Source organism: Harpia harpyja, chromosome 2 (assembly GCF_026419915.1).
Source record: "Harpia harpyja isolate bHarHar1 chromosome 2, bHarHar1 primary haplotype, whole genome shotgun sequence".
NCBI classification, from domain to species: Eukaryota; Metazoa; Chordata; class Aves; order Accipitriformes; family Accipitridae; genus Harpia; species Harpia harpyja.
Genome location: NC_068941.1, coordinates 12,313,700 through 12,335,527, shown reverse-complemented (window position 1 = coordinate 12,335,527; position 21,828 = coordinate 12,313,700). Strand labels below are relative to the sequence as shown.

The 21,828-nt window shown below is 37.9% G+C and overlaps 1 long non-coding RNA gene across 1 annotated transcript in view; it reads right to left on the bottom strand.

Annotated features, from left to right (window-relative positions):
- Positions 1–3,431: 3,431 nt before the first annotated feature.
- The window catches only part of LOC128152372 (uncharacterized), a 28,335-nt gene continuing 9,938 nt past the window's right edge, over positions 3,432–21,828 (bottom strand). Inside the window, exons 2-4 of the long non-coding RNA XR_008238640.1 lie at positions 12,011–12,095; positions 6,112–6,232; positions 3,432–5,835 (exon numbers count right to left, since the gene is read on the bottom strand). This is a non-coding gene — a long non-coding RNA (uncharacterized LOC128152372). The remainder of the gene's footprint in view (positions 5,836–6,111; positions 6,233–12,010; positions 12,096–21,828) is intronic.

Here is a 21,828-nt window from a genome sequence, read left to right as displayed (position 1 = left end):
AAAATGTGTTGTCAAAGCAAAAAAAAAATATACTCTGAACTGAATGAGAGATAAGCATAATACATTAAACAAAACCTTCCTTCTTGCAAAACAAAATACTGGCATGGACACAAAGATAGATTTTCAAAAGCAATCACTGCCCAAACAAGCTAAGCACATCCTTCTAGGTGAGTTTTTTACCACACTTACTTCAGAGATTCCCCAAGCCAAGCTTGAAGAAAATCAAAGCAGTACTGTGCATTTCTAAATCAGCACCATTTCAACCAGTCCTGAAAATAAACCTTGGCCCTTCATAATTAAATGTTTCTTTGACTGGAGATAAAGAGTACTCTGACTGTAAGCCTGAGAGCAGTCATAAACCCATATATTTCCAAGGCTTGCACACATTCCATGTTGTTTTAAAACACGTTTTCCACAAAATGTAACAGGTGGTTATTAGTAAACTAGTGGAAAAAAAAAAGTTAAAAGATGCTTAAAAATTAAGATGAAGTAAAAAAAATATTTTTGTAATTTAGTCTCATTTCCTCTTCAATTTGTCCTAGATTAAACTATAATAAAAGAATAGAACGGTTTGAAAATGCCAGAAAGAAAGGAATTAAATAGGAAATAAATGGATGTGACAGAGTGGTATAGTTCATTTGTAAATTGGATCACAGTCGAGGTAGTAAATGTAACTATTATATATAATTGACTTACCGAGATGCAAGATTTGAGGCCTGAAGGGGTGCTAAGCTATTTACTCACGACTTATGGATTCATATAAATACCTCTGTTACTCAGTTCAGTGCCCAGTTGTTTATCATCTCCCTAGAATCTGGAGGACATCCAGGAACTTCACTAGAAACTATGCAAGTGTATCTAAGGATGACGTCTGTGCAAATAAAAAGGTTATTTTCTCTCATGAAAAGAAAGAGAATTTCAACAGTATAGTACGCGGGCACATACATTTCATTAGTATAGCAATATTGGCATAAACTAAAAAGCAAGCTAGTTTAGTGTGGTCTGTAAACCAGTGTGGTTTTGACTGGTCATTTATAGATATCCCTGGATGAGCGTAGGAGCGCAGGCACTTCATTGTTTACATACTTTATTCCCACCTCCTTTGCCCCATTTTTCATGGCTGAATTTTCTCAAATATTTGCTCAAAATCTGTCCCGACCTCTCCTTATCTTGGTCACGTTTCTTCGTATCTTACCGAGTTTTACTGTGCTATCCCTATAGCATCATATTTTACTGTACTGTTTGGAGAGGATAGAGTGGATCTGCACCTTGTGTTCAAACCGAGGTGACGTGGCAGCTATGTGTATAATGGCTCAAAACGCTCTCTGCTTTATTCTCTTATTTTCTAAAAATATCTGGGGGTTTTGACCACAGAGGAAAATAAAGCTGAATTTTGTAAAACTCTTTCTTACAATACTCAGTAACAAGATTATCAGTGTAAGAGTTAATTCACTACTTACCATTATGTACATTAAATTGCAATTATTTTTCTTCCTACGTTTACCACGCTACATAGATCATCATGGATCTTGATCTGCTATTTTACCACCCGGTCCCTGAGAGTGCCTTCTGCATCTTTTTTGTCATTACCCTTGCCTTCATTACCCTGAATAACTTAGCAAACTGTGTCACTTCACTGCTCATTCTCTTTTTCAGATCACTGATGAATACGTCCCCATGGGACTCCATGGTGATTTTCTTCCAGCAAGAAAACTGACCGTTAACTCCTGCTCTCCGTACTATAGGCTGTTTCTGTGCGTGGTAAATGTGCAGAGTGGGAGGCTTCTTTATATACTTGCACCTTTTAAAAAATTATTCCATCTAACTTACAATTATATCTAATACATAAATGATATTTTAATGATATAAATATATTCCTAGAAAGAGACTCAGCAATTATTCTTTTGAAAACAAACAATTTTTTTTCCTTATTGGAAGTAATTTAGGTTTGCCCTCTGTCGCACCTTGACATTTTTGCTCAGCTTCTATTTTTTACGTATGCGAATCGCTAGCTTTTCAATACCAAGCTGTCATAGACTTGTATATTTTGAAAAGAAGCAGAGTTTCGGTATCATTCTACTTACACGTTCACCCTGAGGCATAATTGTTCTAATACACAATTTTCATCCTGCAATTTAAAGGAGAGTTAGTGTGTCTTTTTGCCTTCCAGTAACTGTCATAGGATTTTCGGTATGCATCGGATAACATGAGCCCTTTCCTGTTCCCATGGAAATCAATAGTAACACTTCATACCCATTAAACTCTATCAGAGAAAAAAAAAAAACTGGGACCTAGGTAATTAGGACCCGCTTTTGTTCGGTCACCGGTTCATTTGAAATCGGGAGAACCGTTCGGAAAGCACAGGGTGGCCTGCAACGAGCTAACGTTTTCGGACAACAGAAATAAAGGTGAAATGCTCGGCGTCCCACCCGGCGGGACCCGCGCTACCGCCGTCCCCTCACCACAGAGCCACGTCACGCCAGTGGCAGTGGCAGGCTGAAGGAAAAGCAGCTCACCTGGGCCCCCATGGGCCCTCCAGCGGCCATGCCTGAGGCGCAGCCGGGCCTAGCGGAAGACAGAGAGTAAGCAAACCCCGCGTTTGCAGCTATGCCGAATGAGAGCCTCACCTAATCCGGGAACGGGAGACCCGGGCCAAGGTAAACCGCCGTCTGGTTTTTCTAGTCTCCTACGTGACCTGAGTGTTGCTCAGCGCCTCTAATTAGCACATCTAATTCAGAGTGTACCAAAGGGCCAATCTAGGATACAGAGTAAAAGTAACGGCAATTCGCCGTCCATGTTCCTTTTCTTCAGGTTTCTTCTGCATCAGGTTTGTGGGCCCACAGAGGTCCTTCTCTCAGGCGAGATTTAGGGCAGTTTTAACCCAGTTCGCTCAAACAGTGAAGCTAAGGATCTGACATTTTAAATGGGCTGCCATCATCTCTCGGTTGGCAAAATAAAATAGATTTAGTTGAAATAAAAATAGGGAGAAAGATTTTTTTATTTTCCATAAAAATCCCCCAGTTTTCAGAGACTTACAAAAGCTAAACATCACCAATGGGATTAATCATAGATTGCTGTAACTGCAAGTTTTTATTTAACAAAAGGAAGACGGATTTGCCAGATTTACCAGTAACTGAAAGATACAGAAAGTTCAGAATCAACCCAGTAGCAATACTGTGTGCTAGGAGGGCAGAAAGTAACATAAAAATGCAATGAGACTCAGTAAAATGAAATTATTGACTTCTCAAAGGAATATAATTCAAATATCGATCACATACAGTGTATTCAGGAACTTACAAGACAACCCTCACACTAAGTGTCTTAGGATTGCTGCAAGTTTTCTCGATAGTGTAAGTTTTTTCACTCCAAAGAAGGTAGTTTAAAGCTTTGTAGAAACACACAACTACACTGCCTTCTTGCTGTGAGTGAAAGATACAGCTCTAGTAGTGAATTGTAACTGCACCCCAGGTAACTATGTGTGTTTAGAACCCAGTCAGTTCTTGCAGTCTTCAATATATCTTTCAATTGTATTTCAATGAACTCGTGCAGTATCATTTTCTAAAACTATGAATATCCAGTTATTTCTTCAACAGCTTATTCCTTTATTTTGTAACTTTTTCTAGAACCCAGCAAAAACAGAATCTAAGACATACTCTTTAAAATGAAATACAATATTATGCACATGCTTTACTGAAGTAAAAAAAAATTAGATTTTGTTTACTGTATACCTAGTGAGGTTCATCTTTGACTTAACGAGTACCTAAAAAGAACAGAAGCAAGCAGGAAGGCACTAACTTACCACTCTACCCGACACCAAACATAAGTTTTAAATACCAGTCTCAATTCTTGCGCAGACCTCATTTATTCTCAACTCTAACCACATATTCAGTTTTAATATTACTTATGCTTACAGTGTTCTTAACAAAAAGTGGTGCGAAGTACGGTTTTGTTCCAAATCTCTGAAGCAGAATAAAATAGCTTGTGCTAAAGAGTCCTAAAGGTTGGTATATAAGATGAATTTCATTCTCAATAAAGCGTACTGTGATTTGAAGAATTTCAGATTTTTGTTTCTCCTTATGTTCCAGCTGTGCTTGGGATCCATGGAACTCTCAAATTTAGAAACTGGTACTTACATAGAAGATGTTCTGGGAAACTTTACCGTGAATGTTGACAAAAGATCGATAAAAGTCTGTAAGTATAAAATAGTGACCCAGATATCCTGAAAGAAGCATTGTATGGACATTGTATGGTCACTACAAATCATGCAAAACCTACAAAGCTAATTAAAAAAATCTCTTAATTAGAAAAAGCAGCACAACAGAAATGAGTAGCTATGAATAACCGTTTTATTTTTACACCCTGTTGATGCTCTATGTACTAGCACACACTCGGTAATTAAAATATTCCAAGGGCACATCTCTACCTGACCATCTCGCTTTTGCTTTCACCAGTCTTGCCCTCCAATTTTTCATCCCTCTCAGTTTTCTTCACAGCAATGCATTGATTCTGCAAGCTGTAGCTTGTCTATTACTGAGTTTAAAAAAATTCTACATTTTACAAGTCTGATTTTGTACTGAACAGGCCTAAAATAGCAGTACATGTTATTAAAGTAAGCATAATTGTATACACAAAATGTTCTGCCTGTTCTTCAAAATGCATTATACCCATCAAATAGCTAGAGAAAAAGAAAAGAGCACATTCTTAGAACAACTTCTACATTGTCTAGTTATCATAACGTTTTTACAGTCGTAGGAGACAATTCCACTCACTAGCAAGAAGCAAAATAATTTAAATAGCAATTACTACCATTGATACATTTCACAGATCTTTGCTATCCTTTCGGTTGTCAAGTACATGGACCTGTTTTGGTGCTCTGAGTTCAGTATTAGTTTTGATTTCTTTTTAACAAAATACCTATGAAAATTGACCTATTTAGAAAGCTTGCAATACCATATGGAATGGTATTTTCAAAACACTCACTTTTTAAAAAAGGGGAGCCAAAACATCAGAAAGGCTGCCTGTGTTTGACTATAATGAAAAGCAAGTGAGTTTTGATAAAGCAACTGAGTTGAAAAAAATTATATAAGGGTAACTATATATGATATGTGCACAGTAGGTCTGATAACTAAAGAGAGTACATACATACACGTAGGTTTTCATTCTTCTGAATCAATTAACGTACCTCAAAGTCTGCTACGAGGATCAAACAGTAAAATACTCTAATGAACTTTAAGATGCTTATAAGCGATAGGATGTTACAGTGGGTCGAATACAATCTTTACTATTAGGTGCCTATGTAATGACACCGGTGGATTTGAATAATGTTATGCAGAAATACAACAGAATGAGTTAGAAGATGGAAGCATATTGGGCAAATCTGCGAGCTATATGCATCTATTCCCAACACATTTGTAGTTACTCTGCTGCAGCTAACAAGGTAGAAAATCAAGAAAAATTCTGCTATGATTTGACTACTGTTAACCTCAACTAATACTACTGTAAACCAGGAACAGCAGTAAGTATAAAGTAAGAACAAATAATGCAATGTAAAGTTGTAAAGGTGTTTTTACGTCAGTGGAGTTTCATCAATAATTTCGGTGAGCCTGACTTCACCGATATGTTGCAATAGTAAGTTGGAAGGCAATTCAAGTATTTCCATGCGATTCCTTTCGAGTTCCAGAAGTAAAGTAAGTTCAGCTCTTTCTGAACTTTATGGAAAGTATGGTTCAAACCAAGCCTACCCACTATCGCATGAGAAGATTCCGATTGTCAAGAGCTTTATATTCAGCAGATGAGGCAGATATCATCTACTTGACATTTCATCAGCATCTCAGCCTAAGTGCAAAGAAGGAAACTCAGTCCCAGAGTGCTTCACAGGAAAGCTTTGTATTTTCTTTATCTTATTTTTATTATTTTTAGTTTAAACTAAGGTAAAGCTCGTACACATCTAACTTTGAAAAGACATGCAAAGTTTTAGTACAGCAAACATAAAAGAAGTGTCGTTCAGTTTTGTTTTGTTTCTAGGTAAGGGTAGGTAAATGTCAAGAAATCTCTTTAATTTTATATTCTAAAAAAGAATGATTTATGGGGAAGAGAAATCAAATTACTTACCTATAATAGGAGATTTTTGAAGGTAGTTCCCTGTTTCCCTAAAGGTAACACTGAAAGATCTGTGATGATTCACCAGTTTGTACTACAAAGTTAGGAGGCAGAAACTCCATTAATTATTCAACTATTAAGGAAAAAAAAGACAATGAAGAAAATTAAACATAGGAAACATGGAAATGAAAAGAAAAATATTCACCTTTTCCTCACCTGTCAAAAATCCCCCAGAAGTTTCAAATGAGAAAAACAGGTAAGCTGAGCCTTCTGGAAGAAAAACTGCTAAATTCAGGGAAGGAGAGTTTTTAAAAGCCTGATTCCATTGCTTCAGATTCTTGGTCTCTTGTATGCGAGGCTGTCGGTGCCCAACAGAACCAGCCAGGCGTTTGCATCTTTTAGCATGTAAATACAGATATAAATCTGACCATTTGCATAACTGAGCTTGAAGGACTACCGAAACTTTCCAGAGGTTTAGTGTTCTGAACAGGCCTGTACTGCAGGCTGAGGCTTCAAGCTTTCAGTGTAAACGACAGCTTCAGCTCACGTAATTTAGCAGCCTTCTGTTCACCGCAGTGGAGCAAAATTTATTTACTAAGTACTACCCCTTAGATGTTGGTGACCACCTATGTATAGCAGAAGGATGTTGTGGGCACATAGCAAATGGTGTAGGATGTAAATATGCACACATGATCCTAGAGGTAAGGATCACAAATCCACAATGTAGAAATCTAAATGCCTATTCAGAAGCACCTGGCTGGGAAAGGTTAAAAGCACAGGGAAGAGAGAAAATGCAGGTGCACATCAACACTGAAAGAAAAGTCTCACTATTTCTAATTTATTGAGCACTGAATTAGGATTTGAATATAAGAGAAAGGACTTTTAAACAGTAACTAAGACAGTTTCAACCAAATTTAAGAGGATGTTATTTTATGGAAGGTCTGATGGTGTTCCTACCCTTAAGAACCTGGTAGAGTTCCTTAATTCCTGGGCATATATTGAAAGCGAAATGGGGAAACAAACCCCTTATGATTATGATAGTCATAAAGTCTACAGATAGGCTTTGAGGGATCACTTCTCAGATACAATGACTCTGCGTAAACCTGTCTCATATACACACTCTTTCTTAACTTACATCTTTCTGTCTTTAATGCATCCAACATAATGCAGCTGAACATCTGCTTGAATGCTCCGTAATTTTAATTGATTATCACAGATGGTTAAAAGGAAGGTATAACGATTGCACATCTCGAGAGAACATGATCTATATTTGTTTAGATCTGTAGAATTAGCTTGTCCGAAAGGAACTGTTAAAAACAGTCTAATAAAACCATAAGATCAGTTCCTAGAAGTGATAGTTAAATCAATAACATGTGCAACCTATTATTCTGGTTGACATAAGCCTTGAGTAGTCTGTCAGCAGAAGGTTATGCTATGAAACATAATTAAAGAAGGATAAAATTGATTACATATCTACATCTTGAAACTGGAAAGGTATTTCTGATGATTATTGAAATATTGAAGTGTTTATCTTCTCTTTGCACCAAATCTCTTTTGCAATTTTAATGTATTACTCCTAAATTTGCTTTTATTATAAGAATGTACTTTTCCACTCTAAGAAGTGGTTATGAATAGGTAACTGATATTCTTTGAAAATACTGGTTTGAAATGTATAGTAATGAAATGAGATTAATGCTTCCTAACATACTTATGTGTTTATTTTATTGTATAAGAGCTTTACATGTAAATTAAATCTGTAAAATAATCGTAATTGCTATTTTTATTTAAGATAGTTTTCCTCTAAAGTTTACAGGACAACAAGAACAGGGCATGTATCTTGCTTTCATATAAGTCTCTGGGATGATTTGGATTATAATGGGTCCTGAATAAGAGAGAATCCCTACAGTGTTACATCTGACAAAGCTTTTATATGGATCTACATAAGATGTCATTGTGCAAAGCCTATTTATTTTTCGTTTTGTAGAACAGAAAGTCATTTTATTGGTCTTTATGCAGACATCAGGGTTAGATGATCCAAGATCTAGTTTCAGATGTACCTCTGAAGATACTGTGCAGTTTTAAATAGGTCAGTTAACTATTGTACAGTTCAGTTTGCCTTTTTGTGAAAGGAGAATAATAGGGTAAAGACATAATAATACAGTATAATAATATTTATATTTTCACTGGTGTTGCAAGGCTTGCTTATATAATATGCCTCAGCTACAATGAAGTTGTGTGGCCACTGTTACAGAACTATGATTAATCTATGGCTATAATGAAAAAACTACTGTATCTCATTCTCTTTTTATTATACATTTTTTATAATAGTGTAACTTCAAAGATTTCAGTGCAAAGACATAGTACTTATGCACCCTGACAGGAGAATAGAGCTCGTTGTATATCATTCCCACCTGGTGCTTCTTCTCTGTATAATTTTGTTTGTTGGGAGAAGTGTTAAAATGATCAGAATGTAATCATTATTCAGCATCATAATCAAGAATCGGCTTTGCGTAGGAAGCTTGTCTAATTTAATCTTTTTGAAATCTATTTTAAACTGCTTTTTTGCACTAAATGAAGAGAGTGGTATTTCAGTGAGCCTCAGTAGTTCTATCATTTCAACTGCATCGGAGTGGTTAATAGTATACATTGCACAAGACTGGGGGAGGGAAGTAGAACTAACAAATGTTTCCTAGTTTCTCGTTTCCCTTCACCCATTTATACCATACTGATAGCCAAAACTAGTGGTTGAAGAAAATAAAGCTTTGTGCACAAATTCTGGCAGGCAGTCAGCCTATGAATTTCAGAGCTGTCAAGGCTGCATGTTTCAATCAGTTTTGACATCTCTTGGCATTTCTCTTCAAATTCTGCTTTCTATAAATAATTCCCTTACTTAGGTGTTATTTCTAGTTCATTTCTGAACATACAGCAAGAATGCTTCTCACCTCTTACTATGGCTTTTCTTTGTCTTCACTTTGGAAACCTACACGAACAAGAATTAAAACTTACTTGGCATTAAAATAGTCTAGTACGTTTGGATGATGGAACGTATGTTGCATTTTAAATTAAATTGGAATACTCACACTGAGATCTTGGAGAAATTACCAGCATCGGATGATGGAACGTATGTTGCATTTTAAATTTAATTTTGGAATTCTCACACTGAGATCTTGGAGAAATTACCAGCATCCCCTTTTCTTATTTGAGATAGTCTGAGTTCCCTCTCAGCATTTTGATTGAATTGGCAAATTAACAGTCTCAGTCACAGCAGGAGAGCCTAGGGAATGGGTCACATCCACCTTCCACACTTTTCCCCTTGGCTCAGAGAAAAGTAAGTTACGGTATGATTTCCTTGCACACCCGTTCAGCTCTGCTGGCACTTTTGTAGGTTGTAGGGGGTGCAGGGAGAGCAGCCAGTGCTTTTCCCGTACAGCTCCTTTAAGAGACCACGTATTTCCCTAAAGGAGAGGAGGCAGCTCAGCAAGGCCACTTTGTGCCCTCACACCTGGTATTTCATTTGACCTGAACTCCACCAGGCTCTGGCGGCCTCTGGAGAAAAAGTCCACCGAGTGACCTCCTAGGACACAGTGGCCATTTAACCTCTTTTTTTTTCCCCTCAGATATTTGTACCTTTCTGACATCTTCTGCTTTCTGAACTACAGAGAGACGACAGGAATGGCTGGTTCTGTAGGAAGCGTTCTTTAGCATAGCTGCTTCCATCACAAGGCGTGTGTCAGGCGATCACCAGGCTCTTCAGCTTCCTTTCTGGGAATTGTCCTGGCCAGGAGAGCGTTTCAGTCTCTCAGTGAGGGCAGAAATATTCTATGGCTTGAAATATTTCTGAAATGTTCACCTTCCAGTGTGATTCTGCAGTGAGTGGGAATAACACCCATCCCTTTTGGTACCAAGAAAGAATAGGATAAGATAATTGCCCCAGGGAACCAGTAAGTGATGGTCCTGATGAATCCTGGATAGCACTATTTAATGGGACTATCTATTTAAGCCTCTAAGAGGAGTAAACTTCATAAAGCTAATTAAAGGCTTTTCACACAGTACTCTGAGCTCAAATCCTTTCTAGCAAACCTGGGGGTTTTTGTTGTTGGTTTTGGGGTGGTTTTTTTTGAAGATTGGAGGTTTGATTGATAAGGCCACCTCTGTTATTTTCCACTTTCCAGGTCATTTTACTTAACTAAAGAAAACTTGTAAATGGAATGAACAGATCATGCAATAAAATGGATTACAAGTCAAACCAAACTGAAATTTCCTGATAGAGAACCATCAACAGACCCTTATGAGGTCCATATTTTGACAAATGCTCTTCTGTATTTTCATCAGTAACTCAGATTACAATATAATTACCAGCAACTCTGCCACATCTACAAAAGTTTTTAAGGGTAATAAGCAATTAAAAGAACCATTCAAGAATGATCAGATTGCCTGGATGCCAATAAGTAAACTTTAATACAGAAAAATTCAGTGCAAGATATATGCGAAGAAAACATTCGAGCTATGACAAAAGACCCTTTCTGACAAAACAGGATTTAAGAGTCATCAACTATAAGCGCATCAGTATATAAGCTTGCCACTGCTAAAGGTCTAATGAATTCTTTGGATATACAAAAAAGGAGAATTTAACACTGAAGAATGTACACACAGCGCTAATAAGACCTGTATTAAACCCCTAGCATCTGTGTCTTGTCTGGAACGATACAAGCAGTTCAAAATGAGTGTGGAAGAACAAAAGGAATCCAGCAAAGAAAAAAAAAAAAAAATCCAGACCTCATTCTCCTTCTAGTACAAGCATTAAAGCAACTCAGCTTTTTCATCTTGCGGAAAAGGAAGCGATCATCCTATGTTACACAGTTGTGGAAAAATGTTTGAGCCTAGAATAGGGACAATGTATGGAAAAAGCTTCACAACTTTGCTGAGAAAAGCACAGAAAGTTCTGAATGTTAGAAACTGACTTCCCATGAGCCTTGCAAAGAATCTACCATTTCTAGTTTAGCCAAGACGTCCCTAAAAGTTCACTTGAAGACTTCAACTGAAACATCCCTGATAGAGTTATTTCAGTAATTAATTACATCCTATATTATAAACATATCTTATTTTTCATCTGAAACTAGATTCAACTTTCCGTCCTTAGAATTTCTTGTGAGTTAGCATGCTAATTGAAAAATCATCAAAAACCTTCTTCTTGAGGGCGTACTAGAAGAGTATGCTTCCTAGTATTTCTTTACTTTCCTGCTGAAAAGTAGGTATTTTTAACTTCAAATCATACCTGCAGTTCTTTCTTGAACTCATTTTAAGAATACAATGAAACTTGACCCAACAATTGATAATGCTCTCATGAATGTTGCATACAGTAGAATAGTAAATACCTACTTTTACGCCATATTCTCCTGAGTTTCCATCCAGGAATCCTATCTTACAATTTTAAAGAAGGAGCCTGGTTTAAACTTGTGATGCTACAAGTCTTCTCAGTAAGTGTGGCTTATATTCTTGTTTCAAGAGAAATATTGATCCATATACGTATAACAACACTTTGGAAATATGGAAAATTTGATGACCTACACAATTCTGTAAAAACTACCTGTCTCATCAGTTTACCTCTGCGAAACTACAGTTCTCTGTAAAATTTAGTACTTTGTTTTAATGCTGTGACCCAGAGAAAGCCGGCCAGCCCAGTGCAGCCAAATGCTGTTTTCATTCAGAACAATACCAATTTGGCCTATGACTTCACTTTGTATATACAGATATTGGCTAGTACTGGGCCAAGAACAGATAACTGCAGAAACTGTTAGAAATTCTCCCAGCAGATGATATCCTATGTACAATTACTTTTTAAGATCTATCACTCTATATTACAGATATCTGCTATTTAGCATGATCAGGAGGGAAAAAGAAATGCACTTACTTGAAGCTGTAAAACATATGTCCTTGCTGATACACACCAATGGGGACTGTATGCTATTCTGCTCAAGCTATACTATGATTCAGAGCTGAAAAAAAATAGCAAATACATAATCTGTAACACGAATCTAGAATTTGTGGTTCCCATATTTATTTTCAACTATTGATCTCTTGCCTATTTATGGAGCTGGGACTATGAGACTCTGCAGAAAAACGTCCCAAGGGGCCAAATCATTGTCATTAGAATTAGAAGGAAAAAATCTTTTCCTTATTGTAACAAAAAAAAAAAAAAAGGAAGAGAGAAAGAAAATAAAGTGCTAAAAGCTTTTTGCCTTTCTTTTTGCCCCCCAATAGCTGGAATTCTTTTAGCCACTTTGGTTTAGAAACCTTTTCTTCCTCATCAATTTGCCTCTGTAGATTTTTCACTGCTGGCAATTAGCAAGCAGAAGAAATCCTGCTGAGAAGAGCAAGTTAAAAGGGGACTTAAGAATGACTGTGCCTGGGAAACAAGCAGCCAATCTGGAGCAGCAGACTTCCAAATTTCAAATACACGCATTACAGAGATGAACAGCCAGAGCAACCTCTCTTCTTAATTCCTTTTAGCTGGGTCTCCAATCTGCTCGCAACAGTATTTAGTCCAAAACTTAGTCCACTTCAATGGGCTTGGAAAGGAAATTACTAAGATTCCAGCATTCATTGTACCCCCAAAAAAGAACAATTTAGATAATGGCTCGCTACGTCTGGATAATAACCAAATGGCACTTTTCACATCCAAACCATTTCAGTCTGGCATCTTCCAGGAAGCCCTGATGTCTACAGATGAAAACTACATTTACACAGGGGGAAAGCTCTTCCTGCTGCCCAGCTTTCATCTGCAACATGAAGATACTGAAGATGTTTTCAGTGATTTCAGTAAATCAGTATAGTCAGTCTTATGTGCTGTATTTATGAGGAGGAAAATAATCTTACAACTATGGATCAGCTTAAGATCTTCCTTAAGGTCATAAAAGCTGTATAAACACAAGGCATCAGAGGAAAAATATTTCCCAAGTGCAATTCTATTACAGCTGCTGTTGCAGAAAATGCATTTTTGAACTTTCAAAGATCTTCTCAGTGTCCCTATTCACAAAGCCTGCATTATATTTTAACAGTGTGAATAAATGACAATGACTTCAGGTAAAGTATCTTAAAAACATTGTCAGAACACTGTTAAATAAAAGATGGCTTTTCAAACAGAATGTAAAATGTCACGTAATATATTATCATTAAATAATGTTTTTTTCAGGGAAAGTAAAACCAAAGATGCAAAACTCTCTCTAGGAATATTCACTTCTCACAAGCAAAATCTGAAAACACAGAACACATTTCAAAACCCAATTAATTTCCAGCATCAAAAAACCTGAACATACTTCTTCAAGTTGTGTGGTTCTTTTTGGTTTGGCTGTAAACTATCAAAACGTAACAAGACCTAAGAAGAATTATGCATACAGAAAAGCAAGATAAGAGGGATTTTTACCAGTTTTTTTAAATAAACTAAACAAAAACAAAACTATCCAAATGACACAGGAGTGCACTTTGTAGTTGCTCCAGCAGGCTGGCGTCTATCACTGCAATTGTGTTTTTGCACTCATGCTCCCGCCTGCTTTCCCGTTTTGAACAGTTTCTTGCCTCCCACAGTACTGAAATCTTCTACCCCAACCAAATCAAGAGACAATCAGAGCGAGACCATTCGGTCATCACGCTTAACTGTCATGCAGTTTGGAATGGTTTCTCAACAGAAATTTTCTAGTAACTCAACATTTTATAAAGGACATAAAGATGGTACCAAATTAGGAATATGTAGGGTTGGTCCTGAATTACTACATTTAGTTTCTGATCTGAATTTCCATCATGCTCAGAGATAATTCCATCCAGTGCTTTGATTTTGGAATATTCTTCACAATTTGTTTAGGCAAGGGTACATTTCTGAACAAGATTTCCCAGTCTATGTAAAATTCTGTTATAGTTCATTCAGTGTTGATATTTTGGTTGAAATACTTGGCCCTTACCAAGTCAGTGGGAGTTTTTCCAATCAATATCAGCAGGGCCAGTATTATTCTTCTTCAGATCCAATTAACATTGCTCACTTTATTTGTCCCATTTACAACTTCATTGTCATATTATTATCCATTTTCAACAGATGAGATTGCATATACGTACTGCTGTACATATAAACCTACAAACCTCCACGCAGTCATTTAATCTTTTCCTGTCTTTGAAGTAAAATCACCAACATAACTCAGGGCAACTCTGCCTTATTATTTGGTCCACTGAAAAGGTGGTAGTGAAAAGACAAAAAAAGGTGCTTCTCACTAAAAGACAAGATTAGCTATGGCGACCTGGATGTAAAACATCATATCCATTACTCCACGATACAATACTGTTGCTATGAACAACATAAGCCTGATAATTCAGCCTTACTCCACTCGTGGTTTTTATTTTCTGCTTTAAGAAGGATGGAAGTCAAAGACTGGACCACCTAGGAAGGTTTAACTGTACCTATTAGATATGAAAAGATCTTCTTCTAAAGAACTGGCATGTTTGGGGTAGAAGACAAGACAGTCTTCCCAGGAACAGGCAGAATTCCTGCCCTTGAGCACTGCCAGATGACGGAAGTGTTTCTGCTTCTCACCACCTCATTTGCAGCAGGTGCACCAAAAAGCAAGGAAAGAAGAGCTGTTCCCTTCCTACGGTCTTATCTTCTTCCCTGTGAATTCCCTAGGCCCTCAGAGAGAGTCAGTATAGATGAAAACTTATCAGCAGACCTTTCCGACATCTACTCATTTGATTTTCTGCCTTTACAAAAGGCTTTCACAGATGGGTTGGACGGGTCAGGCATGACCGTAAAGTCTCCCTCTTGGTCTGACGGACTGAGCCTCATGGTTCCAACTTCACCGGTGTCTGTGCAGTTCTGCCTTTCAGGAGCATAACCAGACTGACTGAAATTAATCCTGCCTATTTATAGTTGGACCCTTTGAGCACGTTTTTGGCTGAACGTCTTTCTCACATTTCATTGTGAGTCACGTCTTTTACTTCTTTGCCCCAGTTTCATACGATCTCTCTTGTTGTCTGACCATGTTGATTAAAGACAGGCAAATACGTATCAGAAGTGCAGAACTGCCTCACTCCTGCAGTCGTCCTCCACTGCAGGAAGAGTGAAACAGCGTGCCTGTGAGACACCCTGCTTTTGGCTTAGCTGTCCTGAAATGTTCAGGAGAAAATTACTGGTTGCACGCAGGCAGTTCATCTGCCTGCTTGCACAAAGCTCACCAGCACTAAGAGCTGTAGATGTGCCATTTGAAAGCCAGTTTCAATACAGATAGGCAAAGCCAGTTATAATCTAATGGAACGCTTCAGAGGTAAGTATGCATGTAGTATAGGGGATGCAGACTATATTCTAAGCGGTCGACCTGTTTTAGAATTTCTACCTCTTGAATAGCCAGAAGGGAGTGTCCTGCAGCCTGGACACCCCCCCCACATTACGTACCCTAACCATCTATCAGTGGGATTTGCAGCCTTTGCCACTTCAGTAATGAGCACAAAATTCTGACTTGAAGTGATGTAATCTTGGGACACCAGGTCAGCCAGTCTTCATATTAATCCTTTGCTCCTTATTTCAGTTACAAGTAATGAAACTGCGAACACATGTAAAAGATTGAGATCATTTGTTCCCAGACCACTTTCTTAGCATTTTTTATGGCTTTACTTTATCTATGTTTCCATCATTCCTTTTGGGTAATCAACAATGCAACTTGGCCATTTATGAATGACAGATGGATCAAGATACATGCTCTTAGATCACTGTATTTTAAGGTTCCAAATAACTAGTATAGTATAGTAAATTTTATAATTAAAGCATGACTAAATATTTAAATTATAAAATAAACCACACTAGTTTAAGCCTGCAATACAGACACAATGCTGCTTTCATTCCCTTTCAAAGTAATATTTGGCAGTGACTCTCTTTAGTATCTAATCGCTTTGGAAAGTTTGAGTGGTCAGAAGCATCTTTTCTTATTTTTTTTAAATACAAGAAATATGAACTACTTCAATTAAATCAAACCTGGTAAGTTCATACAACATTCTCCATAATCATTTTCATGACATGTAGCTTTTTTGCCTGTATTAGAGAGAATCTAATTTTGCACAATAGCAGTTCCAAAGGAGTATTTGCTGCGCATGGGGTAAATGACGTGCATTTTTGGATTTGTCTATTAATTCATCTGAAATTGCCAGCAAACTCCACTGGAGGGGGAATGGTATGTTGAATAGGAATAGTGTGCCATCCTGTTAAATGGCACACAGTTCATCCTAGTTTTTATTGTTTCTCCTCAAAGTGTTGGAGATAATAAGAAATCAGCTTATATTTGCTTTTGCTTTATGCATGCCAAACACAGAGAGGCTGAAGCAGTCAGGGGATATGATATTAAAAGTCAAATTACAATAGAAAATCACAACCAACAGTTCTTTATAGCAGCCAAAAATTAAAAGCAAATAACAAAAGCATTCCTTTAGGGTCTTTGATTCGGTAAGGTACTAAAATACGTTCATAAATTTATGCAAAATAATAGATCCACTGAAATTGAAGATAATGTAAAATTAGGCCCATGCTTAATAGCATTAAACTGAATTCTAGCTTAAAACATATATATATTTCTTCAGAAAGATGTGTGTCCAGCTTTAATTGTATGTATCAGTGTTCCTGTACAATTAAATATGCTGATAGAGACCGGTCCTGGTCTTGTGCATACCTTACTAAAGAAAATCCAAATTACTCTATATTTATGGATTACAGTAGGACAAGTAAGATATCCCGTTTCCCTCTTGCCAGCACTTGCCAAGGATTTCTTTCTGTCATCCCTTCCTTCCTTCCAGTGGGAAAGTTCCTTTGCATTAAAAGCAACTTATCACTGGAAATCTAAAATATATTTCTATGAAGCCCCACAGAAAACATACTTCCTTTAATTAAAGCTGAACCCCATTGCTGATTTTTTGTTAAGTGACAAAAATGTAGATTTATTTATTTAATAGGACGTTGAGAGACAAATTTTCCTCTTTTCTTCCTCTAGGAAGTGTTTTATTGTTTGCTTCCTTTCTCTTGCCTGCTTGCTGTGTAATTTAAGACCGATGCCTCCCTGTGGGAAACAAAACTTGATCAGAGAACAGCCTGCACTGGCACCTAAACAAATTATGTTTTAGTCACTGCTGATGTTGGCTCTGTCATAATGGAAATGTATAATTAATGCCTTTGCTTTTACTGCTTTGGAAAGAGAACTCCCTGAAACTGGTTCAAGACGGGGAATTTTAGGACTGCACCCTTTTTTCCCTTTCTAACCGTTACCACAATGCATCACTACAGCTGCCTCTCAAAATGAATGATCAGGTCCCTGATCTCTACAGTTATTTATTCAACCTACAGTCAAGGCAATTTATTATTATTAAATAATAAAAATCTGCTGTGCAGTAAGAATTTGGCAAGGAATAAGAGAGGAGGGAAAACTCAGTAACACAGGTGAAATCCTGTATTTCTCCTTTTAGAGGAGCTTGAAAAGATTAAGCTATTTCCATTAGTTTCCTGCAGAGTTGCAAGCGGTGATAATAGACATGTGCTAATTTCACTATTGCATTGTGCTATGAAGCAGCATTTTAGATCATCTTTCACCTGTGACATGACTCCAAATATCCCCAATTAACAGCTCGCTTTTTATTTTCAGTTTTTGTTGTTGTATTTATAGCAATAGCTAAACATCTGGTATTATGACTGCAAACAGTCTCCATCTTCTCACCTCTGGGATGCAGTGTAGCTTTAGACTATTTATACTTTGATCTAAAATTCTAAATGACCAAATTATTTTGCTGTAATAGGTCCTAAGTGACATTAAATGGATGGTCTCAGCTTTTTCTTTCCAAAATGGACAGCTCTCTTACTTCTTTTAGCTACTGCACTGCATGAAAAACTCAGCACAATGAAATAACAGCAACAGCATTTTCAAGACTGAAATAACCTTTGTTTTCTACAAAGACTCGTATAGGCCAAGAAATGGCAAAGGCAATGAATGCAATAACTGTGCTTTAGGCACGTTCTCGTGTCATCGGTAACTCAGCATTTTTAGGTAAGTTTATTATCAGTGTGTCCAGAGCTGTAGAGAAACCAGAGTGACGAGGGGAAGGTATCCATCCTCAAAGAGTCACGATCTAGATTGGTTGAAAACATGGACAAAACAGGCTTGGCTTCTAAAATCAAATTGCTTCTGAATGCCGTTTCCTTGTAAGATATTCCTGGATATCTTTCCCATACAGTTTCTTATTTCCACAGACGTTTCATTCTGAAAATCCCAAATTCCATTGCTTGGTATCACTATCCAAGTAACGTTTGTAATTATCATCATCGTCATCCTATTTTACAAAAGAGAAAACTGGGGTACAGTGGTTAAGTCATTTGCTGGACTTATTTACATACGTATTTTTTTTGTCAGAGTTGGAAATAGATGAGAAGAGGTTGTAAAGCACAGGTCTTGAGCTGATGTAAATTAGGTTACTTACTCTGAAGCCATAAATAGCTAAGATGAATTCAGACCAGTCTTAAATCTGTCCCCAGATCTTCTGACTTCTGGTCTTGCAACTGAATCACTGAAGTGTTCTTACACTATTTCAAATCCAAAAAGGCAGATAGATACAGCTGCGAAGTGTGACACTGTTCATTGATATGCCCAAAATGATGAAACTTAGTTAAAAAAAAAAGAAGTCTGATATAAGTTCAAGGTAACAATAGTTCTCCCTGAGGAGAACTAAATCTAAAATACCACCTCCTTTTTAAATGCAAAAAAATGATTTCCAGACATTAGTTTAGGGAAAGTAAGTGATTTTTAAAAGAATCAAAAGTCAGCCAGAACTTTTCTCATGTTTTGAATCTGATTTTTTTTTTTTTTCTTTCTGTGAAAACTTTCCTTCATTTCCCTCTGGCTTTTTATTATTCTACTTTTTGTTTACGGACTAGGATCTCCTGAGAAAGCAGCTGGGACAGAAGAAGAACAGAGTAGAAAAAGAGACATCTTGTTACCAGCTAAAATAAGTTCAGAGAAGCCTAGATCATCTAAAGATTATAGGCCAACAGCAAATTAATTTTCAGATCTTGAATTAGGCTGGATTCCAGTCATTGTGTGGGACATCATCATCTGTTCAGGCATTCAAGTAATGAGAGACTGGGAACAGGCTCGGCTGCTTGCTCTGGCACAGCTACTGACATCCTTTGGGGTGGCAGGGAACGAATGGGACCTCCTCTGCAGACCACTGCAAACCCCTTTGTCCTGGTCCTTCCAGTTTTCCCACTTCAGTTGGTGCTAAGTCATGGAAGTCCATCTACATGTCAGCTGTCGAAGACTGTTTTTTAGGGCATATGCATAGCTGCAAATGGGTCAAGCCTTTTTGGGGGTGACGTGAGCCCTTTGGGGCGTGTCTCGTGCCTACGGATGCCCCGCTGAGGAGCTCAGCGGGCAGGACAGTTGTGATCCAGATGTGCCCTGCAGACCTGTCTCAGCAGCTCACGCACCGAGGGGCCTGACGTGGGTTGTTCTTGCCCAGCAAGACAGCGTAGCCCTGCCTAATGCCTCTTTTCTCTTCTGCAAGAGTAGCATACTGGTGAAAATGAAGCTATTTATAGTCTGATGTGTTTGGAGACAAGACGACCACAAGGCATATTAAAGTACAGAGAAGGCCACTTGGCCCATGCTGCTTTCCTTATTAAAATTCTCTCCTTGTTTCTACTCATACATCACCTCACTTGGCTCCTTCCTCTGTAACGATGAGCGCCAATAAGCAGATACCGGAATGCACGGAAAAGACTAAAGAGGATGCCCTGCCCCAAGCTGAGAGTTTTGGGTTGCTAATGATGATTTCCTCGCAGTAGAAACTTCATGGTCATTAGCTATGCAGCACAGCAGAGGGGCCTGCATCTCAGAGCCTTCAGCATTAATAATATTCGGGACCTAAAGTTTCCAGAAAACGGGAGCTTTCCTCTGAGCATTGAAAAAAATAACAGAGGAAGAAAACTAAAAGGAGCTGTGAGGTGAAACGACAATGGCTGTGAGAGTCACCCAGCACCATCAGAAAAACTGGCACGCATCCATGCCGGCACCTGTAGGAAGTGACTGGCAGCCATGTTAAGGGTCACAAAATCTCTCTCACTACACCGAGCGCAACACCACACAAGCAGAACAACACAGAAAACAAGCAAACCCAACAATTATATGCATATACACACACGCATACATGAGCAGAGAAGAAAAAGGCCAAAGACTCTTTGAATGTTCAAGTAATTGGGAAGTACACAATACCCCTGGGTAACCACATTTTTCTGAAAATCTATTACTGGAAATCCTGTTTGCTAAACTTAACAGTCTGACGTGGGATTCCTCACACACATCACTGCAGGCAGGCGAATGTATGAAACCCTCTGAGGTCTTCATAATGCTGTCAACAGACATCCCTGTGTTAACCTCCCTCCTGCACAGCTATTTTTGTTTACCTCCTTAGTTTGTATACGCTAAGGGTATAATTTATTTTAATTATTTGTTTTCAAGTTGAATGGCTACAGACTCTGAACAAGAAATATCATTAGGCTTCAGCATATCAAATAGCATTGTAAGGATTGCTATTCGTTTTGTAGGCATGCTAGGAGAATGTTAGCATTTTCATTTAACATATTGATATGCTGAAAGTATTTATTTATAAAGATAGCACACCAACTTATATAACAATAAAATATATTCTATAATATTGTGGCAGAGATCTTGAGATAACAGCATTATCAAAGGAGAAAAAATACAGTGAGATAGGAAATATTATAGCACATTTATCATTTATATACCTTGTGAGGTTAGGACCCTTATCTTTCTCACGGTTGTTTCACTTGAGTGGTATAAGGATAAACGTATTATACTGTACCTTTGACTTCACAGTTATGCATTGTGCAATCTTTCACTCACCACAGGCAAAGGCAGAAACAGAATTATGTTACAACGATCTTTTTTCCATGTTAGGTTCCATCTTCCTCCTAGTATGTACTGCAGCACTTGCAATAAATTGCTTAATATACGTTTAGCTGAATTTGCATCTATACGTTATCCATAAAGATAGTTCAGAAAGTCATGTTTCAGTGTAACTGGGGAGTAATATCACTGGAGAGAAGGAAATTAAGCTGAAATAAAAATATTGCGAGTTGAGAATTGGGACTAAAACCTCGAGATGATTGCACAGAACCACCGTGAGGTTCCTTTATTATTTTATAATTAGAAGGAAAGCACGGACTTGAAAGTTAAGATGGAGGGGAGAAAAAAAAAATAGCAGCTAAGAGCTGCAGCAGCTCTCTCAGAAGACCAATACCAATGAGAGTACCTTCTGCTGTGCCCTCTGCCTCCCGCTGCTAGAGGCAACTGCCGTGCCGCCTTTCCTTCCGTAGGACCGGCTGCATTTTCCACAGCGGGCGCAGGAGCGTTTGAGAAAGGCAGTGTGACTAACAGCCACCAAGCCAGGCAGGTAGGCAAGGGAGTTAGAGGAGTTTCCACTCTTTCACTCTCATCAGCTTATGCATGGGAGTCCCTAATATACACTACTGGGTTGTTTTAGTATGATATGTAAACCCTTATTTTCCTCCCTATTTATGGATGGAACAGGGTTTTCTGTGTCATGGAGTGGAAATTATGTGTTCAGTGCCCATTACTGCCTGAAAGGCCAGTGGATTTATTTTTCCTTGTAACATTACTGTCTATCAATGTAACATTTTCC